This window comes from Pyrgilauda ruficollis, unplaced genomic scaffold, assembly GCF_017590135.1.
Source record: "Pyrgilauda ruficollis isolate IOZ18807 unplaced genomic scaffold, ASM1759013v1 scaffold60, whole genome shotgun sequence".
In the NCBI taxonomy this organism is placed as follows: Eukaryota; Metazoa; Chordata; class Aves; order Passeriformes; family Passeridae; genus Pyrgilauda; species Pyrgilauda ruficollis.
Genome location: NW_024527711.1, coordinates 2,788,958 through 2,795,233, shown reverse-complemented (window position 1 = coordinate 2,795,233; position 6,276 = coordinate 2,788,958). Strand labels below are relative to the sequence as shown.

The window sequence follows — 6,276 nt, the reverse complement described above, 5'->3', positions numbered from 1 at the left end:
TGCCTTCCTTTGGGCATGTAGAGAACTTTTATGACATAACCTAAGAGCACGGAAGATTTTAAAAGAAGAAAAAAAGTTATCTTGATGCCTAGGAACCAACTGAAGGTTGAAAAGCAAGGTACGATGTGGTCAAAGGCACCTGGGAAATGTCACTACAGCCATTAAATGAACAACATCAGAGTTAGCTGTTATTTGGGTTAGTTCAGAGAGCAGCTCAGTGTCAAAGGCAGTTGAGTGACAGGAGGAAACTGGAGGAAGGAAAGCATTATCAGCTCAATTTGCATCAGTGGAAGCTACTCTCTCTTCAACTAATACCTGTCATTTTGTAACCACACCAAGGCACTCACTAAATTTTTCATAATTGGAAAAAGATGGCATTACTTCCTTTTTACTTTGGGAAATCACTAGAGAAATAGACATGCTGAATGAGGGGGTGAAGGAAGAAAGGTGATCCACGTTCTGAATCTGACAGCAATACTACTACACAAAGATACCTGCAGACTTCATTGGTTTGGGTCTTTTTCCTGAAGATGCCATAACACTCTGTTGCACTGCAATCAAAACCATGCTTAAATCTTTTGATTGTGCTGAGAACTTAACAACTCTGTGACTGTGTCTGGGGAATGCAAAGAGGAGGGTGGGTAGAGCATACCCTTCTGTGACTAATGTTTGTTCTCTTGCTGCCACCTTGAGAGTGTTCAGGCGCAATTCACTTGAAAAACAGCTGTTCTGCGCTTACATAAAATGAGTAGATTCTTCAAATCTGCTGAACCACTGCAGAGTAGCTGTGGGGACGGGCTGGATACTGGGTGCAGACTTTTTCCATCTGCAATTACTGAGGAATGAGTCTGAGGGTTCTTCAGGTATTCCATGTTCTGAAGGTCATTCAGATATTTTCAGTTTCTTCTTTATGAAGATACCAGCTGGCAACTGGTCTGAGCTGAGACAGTCCTTACACACATAATCCCACAGATTTCATCTGAATCCATTTTAAGAACACATCACTAAATCTGAGCAGGAGAGCTCACCTATGTATTTTAACAGACACAGCGCACAGCACATACGCAGTTTCTCAGCAGTCACTTCTCACAGTGCTGGAGACCCCTGTCATTTAGCAGCAAGGAGCTGCTTTCTCCTAAACTTGGGTCCAAAGTCCTTAATTAGAGGGGGAATTGTTTTGGGCAGTGGGTACACCAGACCTCAGTTCCAAGTTCATCCAGCAGGGGTCAAGCGCACCCACAGCTGTGCCTGGTCCTGAACCACTGTTTTACTCACACCTTCCCTTTTCTTCGGGACTGCTGCGAGAGGGGGGAAAGAGGTATTTTACACAGGAGAAAAGTATGCTCCATCTACGAAGAGTGTCAAAAGGGCTTCGCATCACTTCTCATTAAGTGATGTTTCTCGGTCTGCACTGAACAGCACTTCAATGTGGGTTTGAATAGATACAGCTTAGTATGCTGCACTGGGGTGAATAAACAGGATATGTAGATGAGACGTGATTGAATGAAAATTATTGAGGGGAGCAAGCGACTTTTAATCTTTCACAAGGTCTCCAATTCACTCTGATCCTTGTGAGCTGAATGTAAGCCTTATTAAAGGCTTATTAAGCCAGAATTTTACTGCATAGTGCTTGAAAAGCATGCTCTAGTCCCTTATTTTGTCATCAAAAAGGAAGAGCCGTGTATCAAATGCATGAAATTGAAAAGACATGTAATTGACCAAGGCTTTACACCAATGCTATGAACACTAAATTTTCTCTAAAAATTGTCTCACCATATCCAAGTTTGAGAAGGAAGTGAAACATTAGCAGGAAGCCAGGGCTGATGGTGTAGGATTTGGGGAGCGAATGGACTCAGGGTGGGAACACAGTGGGGGTGTAATTTGTACTAGAGCTGCTGCGAGCGAGAGCCGAGCCAGCGCTCCGGGCGGCGGCCGTGGGCAGGTGACAGCAGGGCCGCCCTCAGGGCACAGCGGCCCCGCTCCCGGGCACGCCAGACGCTGAAACCCTTCAGCTGCCCCAAACTAGAATTAAACCTGTTAGATCAAGCATTGTGAGAAGGGCGTGCGTAAGGGGAAAATACCAGCGCACCAGCTCTCCCCATGCCGGGCTCGGTGCTTTCACCCTGCTCGCAGGGGCACTCCGGCTTCAGAAATCGCCGTAGTGGCTGGCTGCTGAGGGGAAGGTCCTGCTGAAACACCCCATGAAATGGCGGCATGTGTATTTTGTGCCACTAATTAAACAGAAAAGCACTTAGAGCGGCTTCCTGAACAAACAGATGACTGAAACCTCTGCTATCGCGGCCCGTATCTTTACTCAAACAGGGGCGTATGTTCACACTTCTCGGGCTGCCTATCGCCAGGTAAAGTGAAATACTGATCATTGTCCCTCAAGGCAGCTCGTCAAGTCAAGCCGACACTCCCTGCGTGAGCTTCGTGTGAAGCAGCCACTGTCCGCTGTGGAGCTGCTGCCTCAGAGCAGCGCCCGCTGACAGCCGACCCGCAGCTCGCCCGGCCCGCGGGCCGGGTCACGGCCCCGCCGGGCACACCCGGGGGTGCCACAGGTGACACGAGCGGGAGGGCGGGCCGGGCAGGAGGGGCGGGCGCCGGCATTGGCCCAGGGCGACGGGACGGGCTCGGCCTCGCCGGCGCTGCCGTCTCCCTGCCCTCAGACAAGCGGGGCGGAGGCACGGGACAGTGGCTGCCCGCTGGGACCGGGGAAGCGGCGCTGTCTCTGGCCGGAGGGAAGAAAGGGGTGCCGCGGAGAGGACGGAAGGAGAGGTGAGGCTGACCTAGAAAGGGCTCTGGGGTTGGGGAGGGAGGGTCTTGTTAATGGAGTGCCTCGGAGTCAAAAGGGCTGTAGAAGCCATCTGCGCTCGCAGTGCTGGGACAGCACGAGAGCGAGCCCGCTGAGGAGCCCCGGCTGCCCGCCGGCGCCAGCCGGGCTCTCCGCGGGGCTCGGCCGCGGTGGGCCGGCAGGGCCCGTTCACCCGAGCACGGTGCGGCGCTCACAGGTGTCTCGCCGGCCTGGCCCCGGTGGTTGAGGCCGCAGGGAAGCGGCGCTTGTCAGCGCCTTTCCTCAGAACCGCTCTCGAGAGCACCGTGCCCGGGGAGCCGAGCGCCGGGACATCCCTGCTGCTGCTGCCTCTGTCCGGAGTGAGAGCTGGCTATCTGTCAGAACTTCGCTGCACAGAGCTCTTGAGCCTGCTGGAATAGGAGGACACTCTTCATTTAAATAAGGTGCTTAGATCTCAGCTGAGAGATGTTAATGATCTTTTTGTACATAGTAAAACATTTTTAATCTCAAAACAGTGAATTAGTCGCATCATCCATGCCGTCTCTGGAATGACTTGCAAGATTGGACCTGGCCCTAAAATCTAATGCAGCCAGTTGTGTCTTTCCTGTGTGAGTGGGAAAATCTTCTGTGTGAGCAGAAGACTCTGCTTAGAAGATTGCTAGGATGAAGGTCACTTAAATCTGAGGAGAGATTGTTTAGTGACAAGTATTTTTGAACTTTCTGAGAAGGTGTAAGGGGAAAGGACTTAGAACATGTGGTGGTGCATTCCCCCACACTCATTCACAACATATGCTTAACTGGATGTTGTGAGAAGAAACTTGATTTTATTAGCTGAAAGAACTTATCAAAGTGTTGCACCAAAACATTTGTGTGTTTCCTCACAGATTGAAGCTCTTAGTGCTGGATTGTTTAAAAGACTGATGAATCACAGCACTTCGTTAAACTTGTATACAGCAACAATGCACCTTTCCAGTCATTAGTTCTTAATTACCACTAGTAGTTATTATCTCTTTCCCAAATAGTTCTTAACAATCACATATGTAAGTGGTAGTAAACCTGGAGTATACAATACCCTGGAGCTGGTGCCCTATATTTCGCACTGATGACTACACTTCTTGATGGTTTGTTTCAGTTGCAGGAGTCCCGGTAAAGTGCTTGAGAGCTCCTTGGCAAGAGAAGCTGGAATCAAAGTGAGGTTTCTTGTGATTTTCAAAAAATATCATCCTTCTTTTCTAATTGTTAATGTATTGCTTCCTCCCTGGAAGAAAACGGGGTGATCTCAGATGATGTAGTCCATATTCTTTGAGGGAATAAGTTTAATAAGTAGTGTTGCTAGGTTGCTAATGTTGCATCTTTCTTATTTGCTTTGCAGGATTGTTCTGGTTCCATCAGACAGATCTCCTCTTTGTTCTGCAATCTTATTTTAGTTTCATCTGACGTCTTTCCTGACCACTCTACATTCTCTGTTCTTATCTTGCAGATTTTAAATTATTAGCATATTTGCCTATGCTTTCCTCTGCTCTATTTGGGCAAGTATACTGCAAGTCTCTGTTCATTTGCAGTTGTGTGTTATTTGTGTATACTAAGTTATAAAATGCTACTAAAACTGTTGCTGTGTTACAAAATGCTTATACACTGCTACCAATTACATACCTTAGTGTGTTTATGTCTAGGTCTAAGGCAAGGAAATAATAAGCATCTTAGTCTGCTTCTACCTTCCATGTGCAGCCATTCTCTGCTTGGTTGTAAGGCATGTTTTTGAATTTCTTGAAGCTGTCATAGGGCCTGTCTCTTGTTAAACAAATTTCATTCCAGCATTTCTTGCATGCCAAAATAGTGTATTATCAGTTTCACTGTCAGACTTTTAAAATTCACAAGATCTTCACGTTCTTGTTTTCCAATTCTGACAAAGGCCAGAATAAACAAGATTCCCTTGCCCCAAAAATGAATGACAGAAAAGTGAATGTGTCATTTCCATTAAGAGCCAGTGCTTTAGAGCACTGGGTAGCACTCCAGGAGTGCTCTGGAGACCATGTGCAGGTATTCTCTGGAGTAAACCCATGTTATTCTGCAGGAGATGCTTGCCAGATTCCCAAGTGAAAATACTGCTTCAGTTTAGTATATGGAGAACATCTTTGATAGTTTCATCTGGAAAAAAGGCTTAACCAGGAAAGCTCTTGGATGAAGTTGAAGAAATGACTTCTTTTCTAATTGTATTGTTTTCTGTGCTCATGACAGAAAGGGATGGGACAGACTTAAATTAAAAAGCTAATAAGAAAATATTATTTACAAGGAAATATAAAGATCATTTGTAGTCTCTCAGTAGGAAAAAGTGTTTAATTTTCTTTAATTAAAAGTGATGCTCCTGTCCTTTGGAATTCACTCTTTATTCAAGAGTGGCTTGTTTTAAACCGTAGTAAATAATTGTTCCCTCTGCACGGAAAGTGCTTTTCGCCTGGGATTGCCAACTAATGGATAACTGCTAAAAGCTAAGTAGGTACCTTTCTGGTGTTTGAAGTCCATCACCTGTTGCATTTAAAGGCAGCTTATTTAGGTTGATCAGGAGTCAATTTAAGGAGGATCCATAGTTTGATCTTCCAATTCCAAAACACTTATGCCAAAATGTGTACGACCAGTGATGTTGCATTTGCTGTATCAGCAGTCTCCAATTTTTTAACTTATTTGGGCATAACTTGAGAGTGACAGCTGATTTCAACGGACTTATTTATGATTCATTCTTGTGGCAGGGAGTCATTCCAATTCATCAGGGTACAGCAACTGGCTATGCTAGATTCTTACTTCATGTTATAAGGTTTCCTTGCTATATGTAATTTGACTCTGCTTATTGCATCAAGAGGGTAAAGGGAAGAGATGTAATGTACATGTGAGGAGGAGGAAAAGATTACTTCTTCCCCTTCTTTATTTTATAGCTCCTTTTCTGGATGATAATGCCAGACTATTTTTGACCTGAAACCCACTCAGTGTCCTGTGACTATACATCAAATTAATGAGCAACTTAACAATTTGTTGCCCAGAGAGGCTGGGGACTCCCCATCCCCAAAAGTGTTCTAGGCCAGGCTGGATGTGGCTCTGAGTAACCTGGACAAGTGGAAGGTGTCCCTGTCCATGGGGATGGATCTAGGTGTCCTTTAAGGTCTCTTCCAACCCAAACCATGCTATGATCCCATTTTTTCGCTTATATATTGGTATGTTCCTTTTTTCTCTGCAGTATAAATCTTCTAAAAGTAATTTTTTCTATTTCTCTGTCCCAGTCAAGGAAATTTTGCATTTCATCTCTTTCTAAATGTGTCTTGAGTATAGAAAGGTAAGAAGAAAAGGGATACTTATCTGTGGAGTAATTAGCAGAACAATATCCTAGATTCACTGCAAAATGTTTTTGTTTTACAAAAGCATCAAGCAATGTTGGTAAATTCTGAATGAAATTACCTGCCCAGTGTCTGATTGTGGCTGACTGATAAACT

The 6,276-nt window shown here is 45.4% G+C and overlaps 1 protein-coding gene across 4 annotated transcripts in view; it reads left to right on the top strand.

Annotated features, from left to right (window-relative positions):
* Positions 1-2,657: 2,657 nt before the first annotated feature.
* Positions 2,658-6,276, top strand: part of SYTL2 (synaptotagmin like 2) — a 54,123-nt gene continuing 50,504 nt past the window's right edge. For all 4 annotated transcript variants that reach the window (XM_041483677.1, XM_041483676.1, XM_041483675.1 and 1 more), the window contains exon 1: positions 2,658-2,778. The gene's annotated coding sequence lies outside the window, so the exon portion shown is untranslated. The remainder of the gene's footprint in view (positions 2,779-6,276) is intronic.